Source organism: Poeciliopsis prolifica, unplaced genomic scaffold (genome assembly GCF_027474105.1).
Source record: "Poeciliopsis prolifica strain line A6 unplaced genomic scaffold, Auburn_PproV2 SCAFFOLD060, whole genome shotgun sequence".
Taxonomy (NCBI): domain Eukaryota; kingdom Metazoa; phylum Chordata; class Actinopteri; order Cyprinodontiformes; family Poeciliidae; genus Poeciliopsis; species Poeciliopsis prolifica.
Genome location: NW_026562435.1, coordinates 2,553,812 through 2,573,793, shown reverse-complemented (window position 1 = coordinate 2,573,793; position 19,982 = coordinate 2,553,812). Strand labels below are relative to the sequence as shown.

General features: G+C 37.9%; 2 long non-coding RNA genes across 2 annotated transcripts; one reads left to right on the top strand and one right to left on the bottom strand.

The window, feature by feature from the left end:
* Positions 1-7,976: 7,976 nt before the first annotated feature.
* On the bottom strand, positions 7,977-10,835 carry LOC129379662 (uncharacterized). The gene is made up of 4 exons (XR_008608226.1): positions 10,793-10,835; positions 9,744-9,835; positions 9,082-9,172; positions 7,977-8,919 (listed from the first exon to the last, which is right to left on the bottom strand). It is a non-coding gene; the product is annotated as an uncharacterized LOC129379662 (long non-coding RNA).
* A 5,712-nt stretch (positions 10,836-16,547) lies between these two features.
* On the top strand, positions 16,548-18,669 carry LOC129379661 (uncharacterized). Its single transcript, XR_008608225.1, has 4 exons — positions 16,548-16,706; positions 17,657-17,691; positions 18,324-18,412; positions 18,573-18,669. It is a non-coding gene; the product is annotated as an uncharacterized LOC129379661 (long non-coding RNA).
* The last annotated feature ends 1,313 nt before the right edge of the window (positions 18,670-19,982 follow it).

Here is a 19,982-nt window from a genome sequence, read left to right as displayed (position 1 = left end):
GAACTGGTAGTTCAATGAACTGGTGTCACTACCAGCTCATTGAACTGGTAGTTTAATGAACTGGTGTCACTACCAGCTCATTGAACTGGTAGTTTAATGAACTGGTGTCACTACCAGCTCATTGAACTGGTAGTTTAATGAACTGGTGTCACTACCAGCTCATTGAACTGGTAGTTCAATGACCTGGTGTCACTACCAGTTTCATTGAACTGATAGTTTAATGAACTGGTGTCACTACCAGCTCATTGAACTGGTAGTTCATGAACTGGTGTCACTACCAGCTCATTGAACTGGTAGTTCAATGAGCTGGTGTCACTACCAGCTCATTGAACTGGTAGTTTAATGAACTGGTGTCACTACTAGGTCATTGAACTGGTAGTTCAATGACCTAGTAGTGCTCATTGAATGTCAGTAGCATTATGCTGACATTATGTAGCATAATGCTATGGACCTCATTGCATTATGCTACATAATGTCATATGATATTAATTGCTTGTTTTCCTTCTAACAGTCTGTTTTCAGGAATTATGACTATGACCATGATGGCTATACATCACAAAAAGACTTTGAGTGAGTGTGAAAAATAATTTTGACTCATCTGTCTTCTGTCAGAGCAAATCAATTTTCCTAATTTAGGAACGATTTGGTGGATTGTGGAAAACTTGTGGTGAATTGTCTCTGCTTTACTTCCAGTCTGCAGTAATTCTCAAGAAAGATCAAAGGTTTGCTTTTTTAATAATGAATTCATAATTGGGATTTTATTTAGTGCTGGAAATTAGTTTGCATCGTCTCATCACCAAACTTAAAGTAATGTTAATTTGGGGGAAATTAAACAATTCGTCTGAGGCATTCTTCCTTCAGGAAATGGCAAATTTGATGTGTGCTTACGATCACTTACTAACTGCTACACTCAGCTGGGTTGAAGTTTCACTCATCAGAGACAAAGTGACACTTCAGATATAAATTAGACAAATTGGGAACAGCCCAGAAATCACAAAGACACAACCCTGCCACAAGCTAGAGTATTTGATGTAAGTCTGTTCAGCTCTGATTTTTGATATTTTAGTGATGAAATGTATTTTCTCTGAGATCTAAGGATTATTAAGAGACTACAGACTGTGTCCAGGAAGCTGGAGCACCAAAGAGAACCTGGAACAAAAAAGCTATTTTATGAGAAACATGATTAGATCAAACTAAATGTCCATAAAGGGGGATTTTATTGTAAAATGCTGCTGTCAGTCAAATTAACCGACAACAAGAAGTGGTCTTCTTTGCAGCACAAACTTCCCTAGTTGGTGAAGTTTGTTCCTTAGGAGCTTTAGAAGAATCCTTCACTTGGACAGGAGTCTCTACGTCAGGCTTGTCCTCCATGGCTTTTTCTTTTGAGCAGAAGTTGAGATTTCGCACTCAACTCTCCCCTTTTGGAGAACATTAGAGACCTCTAGCTGAGGAGTTTCTTCCGTCAAAGTCGCAGTTACATTTTTCAGCTTCAACAGGACCTGAAATGCCACTAGAAAATTCCCCAGTAGAGGAAGACTGTTCTTTAGAGGAGTCCTTCCCTTCTACAACAGTCTCTTCAACAGCTTCACCTCCTAATGCCTTTTCTCCGGCCGGGGAAGCTTGCTCCTCAGGTGGGGAAGGCTTGAATAGAATCTATCAAAAATATCATACTCCATGGTGCACTCTTCCCGATAAGTTGAATTTTCCTCAGGGCAAAAATCCCCAACCGGGGAAGGCTTGAAGAGAAAGGCATCGAAATCATCGAGCCACTCCTCCTGAGCGGTATAAAATTTCCTTTCTGCAAACTTGCTCAGCTGGGGCAGTTTGCTTTCTAGCTGGGGAAGGCTTGAACAAATAGGCATCGAAAATATCGTATTCCGTCGTGCACTCGTCCTGAGCGCTTTGATTGTCCTTTGAGCAAAGTTCCCCAACCGGGGAAGGCTTGAAGAGAAATTCATTAAACTCATCAATAGGTTCCTCTTGATAGGAAGGAACGTAAATTTGGGAGGAATCAGTTTGCTTAACCCCCTTTCTACGTGGGAAGGCTTAAACAGAGATCTGTCAAAACTATCATACTCTGTGCTGCCCTCAGCCTCGGAGCTTTGAAATTCCTCAGAGTTTATATCCTCAGCCGCGGATGTTTTCTTTGCAGGTGGGGAGGCAGAAACAGATAACGATCAATATATCGTACTCCATATTGCTCTCGTCCTGAGAGCGTTGACTTTCATCAGTGCAAACTTCCCCAGGCGGGGAAGGCTTGAACAGAAATTCATTGAAAACATCAATGGGCTCCTCTTGATAGGAAGGAACGTAAACTTGAGAGGAATCAATTTTCTTCTCAGCTTTCTATGTGGGGGAGGCAGAAACAGATAACGATCAATAATATCGTACTCCATATTGCTCTCGTCCTGACAGCGTTGATTTACATCAGCGCAAGCTTTCCCAGGCGGGGAAGGCTTGAACAGAAATTCATTGAAAACATCAATGGGCTCCTGACAAGACATGGTCAAAATCCTTTTTAGTCTAAGTACTCAATAAACTCACTGCTAAGCTTAGTGAAAGAGTCTCTTGTATACTACCTGATGTTTTGAGATGCAAGGATTTATAACCTCAGAAGTTCTTTGATCTATGACCTCATCTATGTCATAGATGATGTCATAGCTACAAAGACATCATTGTAGCTATGATGTCATTGTAGCTGACATCATAGCTACAATGATGTAACTTATGTAACTACAGTATAATGTGGTAATATTAATGTAAGTATTACAGGGAAAACAATATTTTTGTTGGGGATTAACACAATATCATTATCATAGACGTAGTTGTGAAATTGTTAGCTTTTTTTTTGTTTGTTTTTAAAAAGCTATGGTCTGAAAATTATGTTGCTTTTTTAAATTTAATTCCCCTAAATAAATTGTGATTCCTCTGTTTGTAATTATTCCCAGTATAAATAAAGCTGTTCTATTTGTGGCCTCAGAGGTTTTGCCAGAGAACAAACGGCTTCATGGAGACGGAGGAAAACAGCAGAGACAGGCCAGGGAGGAAGCTGACAAGCTTACTTAGACTTAGACTTGTACTTTGTTGATCCCTTGGGAAGACTCCCTCAGGGAATTAAAGTTACCAGCAGCTCACAGGCAAAAAAGTGGCACACAGTAAGGCAAGGCAAGGCAACTTTATTTATATAGCACCTTTCAGTCAAAGACAACTCAAAGTGCTTGTACAAGAAAAATAAGGAAAACATACTGCTAGAATAAAAATAAATAAATAAATAAAGAAAATATAGACAAAGTAAACATTAAAATTGTAATTATAGTAAATGAGTGGGATTAAAAATGTAAGAATAGACAACTTCAAATAAGAAGGTTTTTAACCTTGTTTTAAATAAACTCAAGGTAGGCGCAGACTTACAATGAGCAGGAAGTTTATTCCATAGTTTTGGAACATAAAAACTAAAGGCTGCTTCTCCGTGTTTACTTCTGACTCTCGGTATAGTTAATAGGTTTGAGTCTGATGATCTTAATGTTCTGAGTGGCACATGGGGTTGCAGAAGAGCGGAAATGTAGTTTGGATTTCTATTATGAAGTGCTTTATAAACTATTAAGGAAATTTTAAAGTCAATTCTTTGAGCAACAGGCAGCCAGTGCAGAGATCTGAGAACTGGACTGATGTGCTGATCTCTTTTTGTTTTGTAAGGACTCTTGCGGCAGCATTCTGGAGGAGCTGGAGCTGTTTTAATGTTTTTTTAGGTAATCCAGTTAAAATGGCAATGCAATAATCAAGTCTGCTAAAAACAAAGGCATGAACTAGTCTCTCAGAATCCTGTACAGACATGAGTCGTCTGATTTTAGCAATATTTTTGAGGTGATAGTATGATGTTTTTATAATAGATTTGATGTGGTAATTGAAATTCAGATCAGGATCCATAATCACCCCTAAATTTTTGGCTTTATCAGAGCATTTTAAACCAATTGAGTGAAGTTTTCAATCTGTGCTCTTTTGGTCCTAATACTAATATTTCAGTTTTGTCTTGATTTAGTTGAAGAAAGTTATGGCTCATCCAGACATACATTTAGTGAGTACTTGAACCTGATTGTAATCTTCTGGTGAAAGACTAATGTACAGTTGTGTATCGTCGGCGTAGTTGTGGTATTCTATATTATTATTTCTTATAATTTGAATTAATGGGAGCATGTAAATATTAAAAAGAAGTGGCCCCAGGATAGACCCTTGAGGAACTCCATAGGTAATTGTATTTTCCTTGGATTTAAAGCTGCCTATTGAAACACAAAAGTTTCTATTGGACAGGTAGGATTTAAGCCAGCTGAGTACCACCCCGGAAATGCCAACCCAATTTTCTAATCGAGATAATAGAATGTCATGATCAACTGTGTCAAATGCAGCGCTCAAGTCAAGTAAAACTAATACTGAAATTTTATTAAGGTCATTGTTTAGACGGAGGTCATTGACTATTTTCACAAGAGCAGTTTCTGTGCTATGATGTTGGCAGAAGCCTGATTGATGGACATCAAAACAATTATTCAGAGCTAAAAAGCCATTAATCTGTTGGAAAACAATTTTTTCTAATATTTTAGCCAAAAAAGGTATATTTGATATTGGTCGATAATTGCTTAGAATAGATGAGTCCAGATTATGTTTTTTGAGAAGTGGTTTAACTACTGCAGTCTTTAAAGCCTGAGGAACAACTCCAGAGGAGAGTGATATTTGAATTATTTGTAAAAGATCACGAGTAAGAACATCTGACACCTTTAGGAACAACCTAGTAGGTATGATGTCAAGGGAACAGGTTGAGGAATTCATTTGATGTAAAGTGTAACTCAAATCTTTTTGAGTGACCAGGTTAAAGTGGGTCATCAGAGGTAAGTCCTGTTTGATGGAAAACATAGTAAGTTGTTTCCTAACAGCAGATGCAGAGGAGTTTACTTTCTCCCTTATTGTCACCGTTTTATTTATAAAAAATGCAGCAAATTTGTCACAGGCCTCAGAGGAGAGAAATTCACGGTTAACCGAAGAAGGTGGATTTGTCAATCTGTCAACAATCGAAAACAGAGCACGAGAGTTGTTAATAGAGGTAGAAATGATATTAGAGAAAAATCTCTCTCTTGCATTTCTCAATTCAAGATTATACATTTTGAGTTTATTTTTGTAAATATCTAAATGGGTTTGCAGCTTGGTTTTACGCCACCGACGTTCTGCTTTCCTGCATTCTTTTTTTCCTGTTCTAACTGACTCAAAATTTCTCCAAGGTGGTTTACGTTTTCCAGAGATTACCTTTGTAGTAATAGGAGCAATAGTATCAATGACCTTCTCAATGTTAAAATTAAAGTTGTCTACTAGATCACTCAGAGAAGTACAGGAGTGTATAGTGGTTGACGGAAAATAAATTGTTCGGCAGTAGTTTCTGTAATGAATCTTTTTGAAACTACTTGTGTACAGTTGTCTTTTTGCACAGGGAGAAAACTGTCCCGAAAAATACAAAAGTGATCTGAAAGTGCTACATCAAGCACTACAATGTTAGATATAATGAGTCCTTTAGAAATAATAAGGTCCAAAGTATGCCCATGATTATGTGTGGGCTCCAGGACATGTTGGAGCAGTCCGTAGTTGTTCAGGATCTGACGTAGCTCTTTACTGCCTCGATCCAGGGGATTATCAATATGAAAAGTAAAAATGACCAACAATAAGAACAAAATCAAAATCAACCAAAATTAGGGACAATAATTCAGTGAAATCATCAAAGAAATTTGCACAAAGTTTCGGAGGTCTGTAAATATTTAGCAGCATAATACGAGAAGACGAGTTGAGTTGCACTGCGACATATTCAAAAGATAAAAAGTTAATGTAAGTTATTTGCTTACAAGTGAAGGCAGAATTAAACAAGACTGCAACTCCACCTCCCTTTTTGTCTATTCTAGTCTGGCTTATAAAGCTGAAATTTAGAGGACATGATTCAATAAAAATAGATGAGCTGTTATTTTGATTCAGCCAAGTTTCAGTCAGGAACAAAAAATCAAGATGATGATCAATGATAAAGTCTTGAATTAAATTTGATTTTAATTCAAAGATCAGCCAAAGATCTAATATTCAATAAAGCCATTTTAAAATGCTGCATGGAGCTTTAAGATTTCTGTTTGGTTTCAACATTGGTAGAAGTGGAATAGATAGTAAATTTTGCAATTTACAGACTTTTCTGTCTCTGCGGGATTTTATAAATTGTTGTCTGTTATTTATCGGAATTGGTATTTTTGAGGGTCCCTCAAGAGTAGAAGTTGATTTCACTGAGCTGAAGTCAGGGAGATGAATCTCAGCAGCTTTCTTCTGTAATATCTTATTTTCATGATGGAGAAGCACACACTTAGCAGGATAAATAGTGGAGGAGATATTCCTGAAAACAGACAGTGTAGATATATATAGTCAGTTTTGATTAATTGAAAGTAATCAAATACAAAATACAAATACAAAAGAATACAAATTAATACAAATTAAAAAATACAAATTAAATACAAGGTACACAGTAAATGTAATAAGAATATAAATACAACACAAAGAATATAAATACAACACAAAAGGAAAATATAGCAATTTGGTGGATAGATTGACCAGTGATATGGTATTGCACTGTGTGGTTAGGCAGTTTGTTCAATGTCTTCACCTCTGCCACCGTGACCAGAGTCCAGCTTCATGCCGACCACAGAGCCGGTACGCCTGATCAGTTTGTCCAGTCTGGACGTGTCCTTCTTGGATGTGCTGCCTCCCCAGCACACCACGATGTAGAAGAGGACACTGGCGATCACAGACTGATAGAACATCCACAGCAGTTTGCTGCAGATGTTAAAGGACCACAGTCTCCTCAGGAAGTACACCCTGCTCTGCACCTTCCCGTACAGGTGGCTGGTGTGTTTTGACCAATCCAGTTTACTGTCCAGCCACAGCCCGAGGTACTTGTAGGAGTCCACGGCCTCAACCTCCGTTCCCTCTAGTACGACTGGTCTCGGCTTTGGTCTGGACCTCCAAAAGTCTATAACCAGCTCCTTCGTCTTAGTGGTGTTGAGTTCCAGGTGGTTTGTGTGGCACCAGAGAGCAAAGTCCCTCACCAGACAGCGATATTCCTCCTCTCTGTCGTCCCTGATACATCCGACTATGGCTATGTCATCAGCATACTTCTGTATGTGACACAGCTCTGAGTTGTAGTGGAAGTCAGAGGAGTACAGGGTGAAGAGAAGAGGGGCCAGCACTGTGCCCTGAGGGGCTCCTGTGCTGCTGACCACAGTGTCAGACACGGTGTCCTTCAGCCTGACATACTGCGGCCTGTTGGTGAGGTAACTATGGATCCAGGTGACCAGGTGCTGGTCCACTCCCATGCTGTTTAGTTTGTCCTGGAGCAGAAGGGGCTGGATTGTATTGAAGGCACTGGAGAAGTCCAAGAAAAGGATCCTCACTGTGCCACTGCCCTTATCCAGGTGGGAGTGGGCCCGGTGCAGCAGGTAGAGGATGGCATCCTCCACACCAACATTTGCCTGGTAGGTGCACTGAAAAAATAAGTCATTGGATGAACATAAAAAAATTATGGAAAGGATTTCCACCTGATTACTTTGCTTTATTTCAGCACCATGTACTTGTGTTACTCCTATTTAAAGCAAATGTGTTAGGTCAACCTAATTTATTAAGATTATTCCAATGTAAAGCAAATGTGTTGGCTCAACTTGTTACAATGGTGATTCAATGGGCGATTCTAGATCAAACATGTTGGCTCAACGTAATATATTGTGGTTATTCTTATATAAATAAAATGAGTTGGCAAAACATAATTCATTAAGGTTGTTCTAATTTAAACCAAATATGTTGGCTTAACCAGAATTATGGTAATGCAATGGATGATTGTAAATCAAATGAGTTGGCTCAACTCCATTCATTAAGGTTATTCAAATTCAAATGAAATGTGTTGACTCAACATGTTTTAAAGGTTCCTTTAACTGAGTTACTATAGCGTGACCCAGTGTAATGCAATACAGCCAGCCCAACTAATCTGCAATGTTTAGGACCAAATCATTGATGTAACTTCATTAAGATGAATGTAAATCTAGTTGAAACCACCTTATTTTACAGTGGTACCTTCACACTACCTGATTCAGTAGGTACAACTCACTAAAAGCAAGTTAGCTCAACAAATATGCTTCATGCTAAAAGACAGCTAGTTAATCGTGTGGAAATCCTTTCCATTATTTCATGACGTTAATTCAAAGACATTTTTTCAAGCGTTAATGAAGCATTTTAAGATAGCACTAGGTGAAAGTGTAGGAAGAACACTCAACAATTAGAAAAGGTACAACACAATTGTATTTTCAGAATTGTTATACATCGTTTTTTTTACACAGCACAAAACACAGCTGAGTTGGACATTGAAATAAAAAACAACTACAAAAAGGTTACAGTTTCATTTCCCAGCCAATTCTTTACAACATAAAACATGTCAGTATATTTGCTCAACTTAGAGAACTGTAACAATATAAATCTTTTCTACTGCAGACTTTAAACACTCATTTTCCATATGAAACTTTACTCAACTTAGCGGCGAGTTTCATATTGAGAACTTGTGCTTTCTTTGATAAGTTCTTTCCATCCAATTTCATTATTATTTCCTGTATTACTTCAAAGGTATGCTTGAGTTACTGAGCAAGTTGAGTGCTGAACGCACTAAACTTGAGGGTAGCTCAAGTTTAGTGCGTAGATTAGTCCCAGCAGCATCACTATTGCAGAAGATACACTGCCCAAGCTGTTCATAACTTCCACCCCCTCCAGGACAATCCCAACATCCAGATGTGCATCGGCACCCTCTGCTCAAATGACGATTCCGAGGACAGTCTCGGCTTTGGCCATTTCTGTGCATTCATCAACGTCCTAAGGGAGTTAGGGAAGGGTATTGGGGGGCAGACAATTCACATGTAATTAAATAAATAAATTAGACTGACATTGATTGAGTCACTCATGGACCTTAGTTGGTGAAAGTATTTTAACAACTCTTAGGAGTTCTATTGTAAACACAAAGAGAATTTAACATACCATGTACTCCCTCACCAGCTTCTCTGGATCTTCATTTAGGTACACACAGACCTTTGAGGATGCACTCTCATCTGACCTCAGCAGTGTCTTCCTAAATATGCAGATCAAAAACAAAGAGAACAATCTCAAAACTCCAGCAGTATAGGTTCACACACTTGAAAACATAGCTACATTCAAAGGAAGTCACAACAAAAGTGATCAGTGGCTTGCAGTCTATTTGAAAGATATTTAAAATTGTTAGTATCCCTTCATTGTGCCATGACTAAAATGGAGTTTAACATTTTATTTAAACATCTAACTGAAGCTGTTAGATGTTTAAATAAAGACATGAATATATCACCAAAGAAATATGTGAAAAGTACAGAATGGTCAACACAGTCTATATCCTTCTACTTAAATGAATATGCAAGCATTCCATGTCTTACAAGTACATGGACAGTCTATGTGTGGGCATGGATAACGTCGCATATGCCGGTGTTTAAGTGTAAAATGTTTTAACAGGTCATATCTACGAGACAGAGAGACTACACTCCTTACATTTCCACATCCCCACGCAAATAAAGACAAATAAAACAGACTGGCCAAATAAAAGTTTAGCTGAACCCTAGCTTTATAAGCTCTCTAACACTACATTCAGTCACTTTAGATCTGGCAAAACTTACTATTAGCCACTGAAATCTATAATTTGATAGCCGATGAGCCCCTTGACCAGAACTTAAGCAGGTGGATTACAGACAGGTGATCAGGTGATGTTCTGAAAGAGATCAGATATATTTTCAGCCATTAAAATATGCAATTCATACTGAACTGAGTTGTATCTTTTAGTACAAGTCCCTTGAATGCCTCATGAATATAACCACTGGACACATGCAAGCACATATGTGCAGAACAATGGTGAATTGAACATGATAGAAAGCAATAGTAACATAGGTCAAAATGAGCACAATCAACACAAAAAACATCAACATTTCAAAATTAAACCAATGAACTTCAATATTGTTTCTGAGCTACAATTATTTGGGGACAACAAAGAAGAGTCCAAAAAAACCCAACATCTTTACAGCAGAGGAATATGTATTTTAAAGAAAAAAAATAGAAAGCTCAAGTCTGTAATAATGGATAATCCATTGAGAGTTTTAGCCTGACAAAATATACTAGAAATCCATAACTAACAGGTATTTAAGGAACATTTAACAAAGCTCAGAAAGCAATGCTTTCTGCAGGTTTCACCGACTGAAATGTAGGACTTTTTATTACCATAATTAATTAAGAATCTCGATGATGATAGAAAGGTACCAAAGTGTGTGTATCTACATTTACCTCCATAGTAACATTACTGAAATAGAATTAAAATAGTTAGAAATAGACTGATGTTAGATCCGTGTGTTAAAAATCCACTAAACCTCCAGGGAGCTCAGGAGGAGCAAAACTGTGACATTTCTGGGGTCCATTTGTGTCTCTGGCAGCAGCTTTGTACACTACATATGGCTCTGCAGACTTTTTTCGCACAGAATGTACCTAACATGGTGCGGCGATAATGTAAACTTACCATGATATCACATATAGCTATCTGCCTTAACCTAACCGACTTAATCTACAGAACATGAAATAATGTGACACAAGTATGGAACAAGTAGAAAATGGTGCAAATGTAGAGACATTTTAAGTTACATATTTTTATGGATTTAGATGAAAATAGTTTGACTCTTACCTTCTTCAAATTAAGTGGATGCACGCCAGGAATCTCCCCTCTGCCTTGAAAAAACCCAACAAGGTGCAAGACAGTTATCTCGCGTGATTTTCCGTAATCTCTTGACCTGGATCCTCTTCAGCGGGAGATGAGTCTGACACAATAGCGCTTTGGAACTGACGTCACTGTGTTTTTTTTTATTAGATTAACTTTGACAAATATTGATATTGAATAAAAAAAACCCAAAAACATATATATATATATATATATATATATATATATATATATATATATATATATATATATATATATATATATATATATATATATATATATATATATATATATATATATATATATATATGAGCTACAATTTAAAGAAAAAAATAGAAAGCTCAAGTCTGTAATAATGGATAATCCAATATATATATACTGCGCAGGACCCTCAAGCTCCCAGGCCTCTGGTAGAGGACCCGAGCTCAGAGGATAAGAACCACCCGCGGTGGGTATATATGTTAATTAGATGTATTCAAGTTGAGATAACGTCATTCAATCACGTTAGTCCAGTTGAGAGAAAAAAAAACGATTTTCTCGCGTGTTCTCGCGTGATATCCCGTGATCTCACTCGTTGTCGTCAGCACAATATCAGTCTGACTATAATGAATCATGTTAGCTCAACATGATTCAATTTTATAAATGTGAAGTCGTGGAATATCTTGTTTATCCAACATGATTTTATCACGTTTTCGCTTCAAACCCAACATTTTTGTGTGAAAGGTACATGATATTCTTTTCTTAATGTAATACGCCCCGACGTTCTTTTTTTTTTGGCGGAAGATCTAGCTGACGTAATTGAATCACGTTATCTCACCTTGAATACATTTTATTCCATTTGCGAGAGAAAACCGATTTTCTCGCGTATTCTCGCGTGATATCCCGTGATTTCCCGTAATCTTGCGTGATATCCCGTGATCTCACTCGTGGTCTTCAGCATAGGATCGGTCTGACTATAATGAATTATGTTCTCTCAACATGATTCAATTTTATAAACGTTGAAGTTGTGGAATATCTTGTTTATGCAACATGATTGTATCATGTTTATGGCTCAAACATGGAATTATTTAGTTAACAGTACATGATATTCTTTTGTTAATGTGATAACCCATGAGGTTCCTTTTTTACAGTGTGAATTGCAGGAGGTCCTGAGCATGTTCCACCTGAGGTCTGAGGAGGCCGAGGAAGAGCCGCTCCAACGTCTTCATCAGGTGTGAAGTGAGTGCCACTGGCCGAAAGTCATTCGGCTCGCTGGGCCTGTTCTTCTTGGGCACGTGGACGATGCAGGATGTCTTCCAGAGGGTGGGCACTTCCCTTAGCTGCAGGCTGAGGTTGAAGATCCGCTGTAGTGGCTCTCCCAGTTCAGCGCAGGTCTTCAGCAGCCTTGGATACACCTGGTCCGGCCCTGCTGCTTTCCTGGGCTTGAGCTTCCTCAGCTGTTCTCTGACCTGGTCTGTGGTGATGTGGGGTGGAGGTTGTGCTGAGGTGTGTGGGGGGGTTGTCAGTGTTGTGTTGTCTGCTTCTAAAACATCTCATGTTTTTAAATGTCCTACAAAGCATTGTGGTTTCTATTGTCATTATAAAACAATAATAGACATTGAAAAGATAAAAAATCTAATCCTTTGTCTCTTTGGCTTTAAATCTCTCACTGCATGCAGTCAGTGCCTCACTAAACAGAACGAAGGCGTTATTATAAGGAATCCATTCAATACTGAGACTGTACTGCTGAACAATAATTGGATCTTTTTAAATGGTACCACCATCTATATAGATAATCACCATGTATGCGATACTGAAAAAATAGTTTTAACAGCCATAGTAACTTAGGCTAAATGAGCCTAAGTTTCCTCTGAATGAGCCTAAGTTGACTTAGAGCACTGATTGTGGGGTTATTACTGTCACATGATGTCTAATTATTACCACCATGATGCTATTGTTTCAAGAAAATTGAAACAGCCGTTAGAGGAACAGCTTATCCTGCTCTCTCTCGTCCTTACTGATAACTCTGCCTGTAAATTATTTTTAAAGCGACAATTTTTGTAGTTATATTTACATTATTGACATCTTAAGTGGATTACTCCAAACCTAAGGACTGGGGAATTTTCTTACTTTTATTTTTACCTTAATTTTCTTCACCTCCAAGGTAAACCAGGGCAAAATGCCTCCGGCTGACCCCAAGGACATGTGCAGTATTTTACAACGACTTCAGTCTATAGAAATGAAGATCAAACTGCTGGAGGTGAACTTTGAGATCAACGCTACCTGTGGAAACGAGACGACCCTTCCTCAAATCAACGGTGCGCCCTGCACCGAGCAGCTCACCCTGGAACGCTCTGGGTGCCAAGCCAAAACGGGAGTCTCGCACTGCGGATCCGATGAGACGGCTATCAGGGAGAACCCCGCAGCTGGAGGAATCAGCATGGCCAGCTCTCAGCCAAAACCCACCTTCAACTTCAACATCTGCTCCGCCAAAGAAAGATAAACAAGCAGCTGCAACCAAAACCCCTCCACCGACCCCACTGACCTCGCTGACCCCACTCCCCGGGACAAAGCAACCAGCACGAGCCTCAAAACATTCTGACTCTGTGGGAATCCCACTGAAAAACAGATTTTCTGCACTCCAGCCTGATACTCTGACTGAAACTTTGCCTTCAAACATCAACAGTGAGGCAAGACCAACACATCCATCCCCCAAAGCTCCAAAGGACAAAGTGACCACCAGGAAAACAAAAAGTGCTTGTTATTGGAGATGAGGCAGTAAAGAGAATCAGTGACGTTTGCAATTCCAGGAAAACAAGAGTGATGTATTTTCCTGGTGACACTGTGTCTGATTTAACCATCAAACTGCTCTCTCTAACCACTGATCAGCCAGATATTGAGACTTTAGTTGTGCATGTTGGAGCCAATGATCTGGCAAAGCAAAAGTCTGAGATTCTGAAAAAGGACTTTAATATTCTTCTGAACACTATGGGAAAATTAAAAATGAAGTTATTCTCAGTGGTCCAATTCCATCACCTCAATGGAGAAGAAAAACACTCCAGGCTGCTCACGATCAACAAATGGCTGATTAAAACCTGCTCTACCAGCTCAGTGACCTTCATCGATAACCTCTGGATCTATTGGCAGCGCTTTCACCTTTTCGGAAGAGGAGGACGCAATCTTAATAAACATGGGATAAAGCTACTCTCTGCAAACCTTTTTTATTTTATCAACATGCACAGCAACGGGATCACCGCTTCAGAAGAACAGGCTCAAGGATGTCTGACTAGGATGGATCGCTCCCCGGATCAGGAGCACGATATTCCAAAACAAGCTGATAAATCGACTGGAGACGGAGCGACTGCTTCCCTCCCTCTTTCCCCCTCCCTCTCTGCTCCTCCAATCATTCACAGGATTCAATGTCTTCCAGACCAGAGGTTCTTAAATTTACAAATGAAATGAATCAACAGGTTCACCTCGGCACTCAGGACATATGTTATATGTTTGACTTTTTTCCAATACATTTTTATGCTTACTAATTTTTTGAATCTTCTGTTGTCTATGTATGTCTGAAAGATGTTCTCCACTATGTACTGCCGCAAATGACTCACCCAACAAATCTGCCTTATCTTTATTAAACACTATTTCCTGATCTCTGGCTAAGCCTGGTATTTTAACATCACTCCTTTTCCCAATCATTTTCCTAAACATTAACCAAACATTTTGCAATTTAATTTCAGATCCTATTGATGAACAATATTCTCTCCACGTTTTCTTTTTGACTTCCTTAATAGTTCTTCGAGCCACTGCTCTTTTCTTTTTATAATCAATGTGTTTCGACAGTTTATTTTTTCTGTAGTATTTTAAATGTCCTGTTACGATCTTTAACCGCTCTGGTACATTCATCATTCCACCAAGGAACTACTTTTTTCTTCTTCTTTATTATTATTATTGGTATACTTGAATTTGCAGCATTTAAAATATGTTTTGTTATCTGGCTTGTACACTCTTCTATATTGCCTTTTAATGTAACCAAATGTCTTCTTTCCTCACAATTTACTTGAAATTTTTACCAATCAGCTTTATTAAAACACCATCTTATGCTTATGACATGGAGCTTAGGCGAAAATTCAACCTGGGAGACTCGATCCAGCTGACATTCATCTCGCAATCGCCACGTCCTACCTCAACCAATCAGGGCTGGAGCAACTCTCCGCTTTGGGCCTATCATCATCCAGGACCGTCTTCAAAAGCCAAGTTATCAGAGGGTCGACCCGCTCGTCGCTGCGTACAACCCACCTCCTCCCCTCTTCTCCACCTCCGTTCTGATGGATGTTTCCAGGATCCTTCTGCACCCAGCTCCACCACCGGTTTTCGGCCCCGCGGAAGACTGTCCGAGCTCGGCCGAGCTGATGTCCTGCCCGCGGTGATCCGCGACTCACACTCTTCAGCCGGGGCCGAGCGCCAAAGATTCTGTATCATTAAATCTCTAACTGCTATTCTCTTCTCCGTGCGAGTCTCTCCAGATTGAAATCTTCTTGCTTCTTTATATTATCATTAATTATAGTACTCACTGGAAAGTGATCACTCCCTTTTGTAGATTCCCTGTTGACGTCCCATTCACATGAACCTACAAGATAGTCAGATACTAATGTAATATCTAGACATGAGGTTGTATTTTTATGCATATTTACTCTGGTACCTTTTCCATTGTTAAGACAAACTAATGACCATTTTTTCTTCAATTATGTTGCCATTTTGGTCTGTCTTCTTGCTACCCCAAAGGCTATTATGGGCATTAAAATCACAGCACCATAATTCTCTTCTATGTCATTTCCCAGCCATTTCCTTAAACATTTTACAGTCAAGATTTTTACATGGATTATAATAGTTTATAATTTTGATATTTCCATATTTCCTTACATTAAACATTTCTATAATAACACATTCTAATTCATTACCCGTTGGGATTTTCTTATAAGCTATTCCATCTTTAGCACATCCTCCTCCATTACCATCACTTCTATCCTGTCTTTCCATGCTATATCCAGGAATCTTAAAATCTAAGTTTGGTTTTAACCATGTTTCTTGAATACATATAATATCAGGGATTATTTCTAATTCATAAATATACTTTTTAAATTCTTGTCCATTGGCTATTAAGCTTCGAGCATCCCATTGAAGGATATGTAAAACCATTAAAAAGAACACTAGGATCCTAATCCTGAGTATTTTCTGTAGTTTCAGTGGCACTCAGAATGGTATGTATTTAATCTGCTTGTATTTCTTTCATGTCTAAAAATCTTCCAGCTGCTGTTACTATTGCCTTTATTTTAATACTTTTCTTCTTCATTTGCACTGTTACATTAACAATATGGCATATAAATGCTACAAAGTTTTCTTTTTTCACCACCTTTGTATCATCATCCACTCTACATTTATGCCAGCATGCATTTTGGATATTTGCATTTGGATCCAAGAATTGTCTCTGCCCATTCTGCACTTGATTTGTATTCCAAATATTGATATTGAATAAAATTATATATATATATATATATATATATATATATATATATATATATATATATATATATATATATATATATATATATATATATATATATATATATATATATATATATATATATATATATATATATATATATATATATATATATAATTTTATTCAATATCAATATTTGTCAAAGTTAATCTAATTAAAAAAAAACACAGTGACGTCAGTTCCAAAGCGCTATTGTGTCAGACTCATCTCTCGCTGAAGAGGATCCAGCGACATCAAGAGATTACGGAAAATCACGCGAGATAACTGGCTTGCACCTTGTTGGGTTTTTTCAAGGGCAGAGGGGAGATTCCTGGCGTGCATCCACTTAATTTGAAGAAGGTAAGAGTCAAACTATTTTCATCCAAATCCATATAAAAATATGTAACTTAAAATTTCTCTACCATTTGCACCATTTTCTAATTGTTCCATACTTGTGTCACATTATTTTATGTTTTGTAGATTAAGTCGGTTAGGTTAAGGCAGATAGCTTTTTGTTTACATTTATCGCCGCACCATGTTAGGTACATTCTGTGCGAAAAAAGTCTGCAGAGCCATATGTAGTGTACAAAGCTGCTGCCAGAGACACAAATGGACCCCAGAAATGTCACAGTTTTGCTCCTCCTGAGCTCCCTGGAGGTTTAGTGGATTTTTAACACACGGATCTGGCATCAGTCTATTTCTAACTATTTTAATTCTATTTTCAGTAATGTTACTATGGAGGTAAATGTAGATACACACTTTGGTACCTTTCTATCATCATCGAGATTCTTAATTAATTATGGTAATAAAAAGTCCTACATTCCAGTCGGTGAAACCTGCAGAAAGCATTGCTTTCTGAGCTTTGTTAAATGTTCCTAAAATACCTGTTAGTTATGGATTTCTAGTATATTTTGTCAGGCTAAAACTCTCAATGGATTATCCATTATTACAGACTTGAGCTTTCTATTTTTTTTCTTTAAAATACATATTCCTCTGCTGTAAAGATGTTGGGGTTTTTTGGACTCTTCTTTGTTGTCCCCAAATAATTGTAGCTCAGAAACAATATTGAAGTTCATTGGTTTAATTTTGAAATGTTGATGTTTTTTTGTGTTGATTGTTTGTGCTCATTTTGACCTATGTTACTATTGCTTTCTACCATGTTCAATTCACCATTGTTCTGCACATATGTGCTTGCATGTGTCCAGTGGTTATATTCATGAGGCATTCAAGGGACTTGTACTAAAAGATACAACTCAGTTCAGTATGAATTGCATATTTTAATGGCTGAAAATATATCTGATCTCTTTCAGAACATCACCTGATCACCTGTCTGTAATCCACCTGCGTAAGTACTGGTCAAGGGGCTCATCGGCTATCAAGTTATAGATTTCAGTGGCTAATAGTAAGTTTTGCCAGATCTAAAGTGACTGAATGTAGTGTTAGAGAGCTTATAGAGCTAGAGTTCAGCTAAACATTTATTTGGCCAGTCTGTTTTATTTGTCTTTATTTGCGTGGGGATGTGGAAATGTAAGGAGTGTAGTCTCTCTCTGTCTCGTAGATATGACCTGTTAAAACATTTTACACTTAAACACCGGCATATGCGACGTTATCCATGCCCACACATAGACTGTCCATGTACTTGTAAGACATGGAATGCTTTGCATATTCATTTAAGTAGAAGGATATAGACTGTGTTGACCATTCTGTACTTTTCACATATTTCTTTGGTGATATATTCATGTCTTTATTTAAACCTCTAACAGCTTCAGTTAGATGTTTAAATAAGATGTTAAACTCCATTTTAGTCATGGCATAATGAAGGGATACTAACAATTTTAAATATCTTTCAAACAGACTGCAAGCCACTGATCACTTTTGTTGTGACTTCCTTTGAATGCAGCTATGCTTTCAAGTGTGTGAACCTATACTGCTGGAGTTTTGAGATTGTTCTCATTGTTTTTTGATCTGCATATTTAGGAAGACACTGCTGAGGGCAGATGAGTGCATCCTCAAATGTCTGTGTGTACCTAAATGAAGATCCAGAGAAGCTGGTGAGGGAGTACATGGTATGTTAAATTCTCTTTGTGTTTACAATAGAACTCCTAAGAGTTGTTAAAATACTTTCACCAACTAAGGTCCATGAGTGACTCAATCAATGTCAGTCTAATTTTTATTTAATTACATGTGAATTGTCTCCCCCCCAATACCCTTCCCTAACTCCCTTAGGACGTTGATGAATGAAATGGCCAAAGCCGAGACTGTCCTCGGAATCGTCATTTGAGCAGAGGGTGCAGAGGCTGCCGATGCACATCTGGATGTTGGGATTGTCTTGGAGAGGTGGAAGTTATGAACAGCTTGGGCAGTGTATCTTCTGCAATAGTGATGCTGCTGGACTAATCTACGCACTAAACTTGAGCTACCCTCAAGTTTACATTTATCGCCGCACCATGTTAGGTACATTCTGTGCGAAAAAAGTCTGCAGAGCCATATGTAGTGTACAAAGCTAAACTTGAGCTACCCTCAAGTTTAGTGCGTTCAGCACTCAACTTGCTCAGTAACTCAAGCATACCTTTGAAGTAATACAGAAAATAATAATGAAATTGGATGGAAAGAACTTATCAAAGAAAGCACAAGTTCTCAATATGAAACTCGCCGCTAAGTTGAGTAAAGTTTCATATGGAAAATGAGTGTTTAAAGTCTGCAGTAGAAAAGATTTATATTGTTACAGTTCTCTAAGTTGAGCAAATACTGACATGTTTTATGTTGTAAAGAATTGGCTGGGAAATGAAACTGTAACCTTTTTGTAGTTGTTTTTTTTATTTCAATGTCCAACTCAGCTGTGTTTTGTGCTGTGTAAAAAGACGATGTATAACAATTCTGCAAATACAATTGTGTTGTACCTTTTCTAATTGTTGAGTGTTCTTCCTACACTTTCACCTAGTGCTATCTTAAAATGCTTGATTAACGCTTGAAAAAATGTCTTTGAACTAACATCATGAAATAATGGAAAGGATTTCCACACGATTAACTAGCTGTCTTTTAGCATGAAGCATATTTGTTGAGCTAACTTACTTTTAGTGAGTTGGACCTACTGAATCAGGTAGTGTGAAGGTACCACTGTAAAATAAGGTGGTTTCAACTAGATTTACATTCATCTTAATGAAGTAACATCAATGATTTGGTCCTAAACATTGCAGATTAGTTGGGCTGGCTGTATTGCATTACACTGGGTCACACTATAGTAACTGAGTTAAAGGAACCTTTAAAAAATATGTTGAGCCAACACATTTCATTTGAATTTGAATAACCTTAATGAATGGAGTTGAGCCAACTCATTTGATTTACAATCATCCGTTGCATTACCATAATTCTGGTTAAGCCAACATATTTGGTTTAAATTAGAACAACCTTAATGAATTATGTTTTGCCAACTCATTTAATTATATAAGAATAACCACAATATATTACGTTGAGCCAACATGTTTTGATTTAGAATCACCCATTGAATCACCATTGTAACAAGTTGAGCCAACACATTTGCTTTACATTGGAATAATCTTAATAAATTAGGTTGACCTAACACATTTGCTTTAAATAAGAGTAACACAAGTACATGGTGCTGAAATGAAGCAAAGT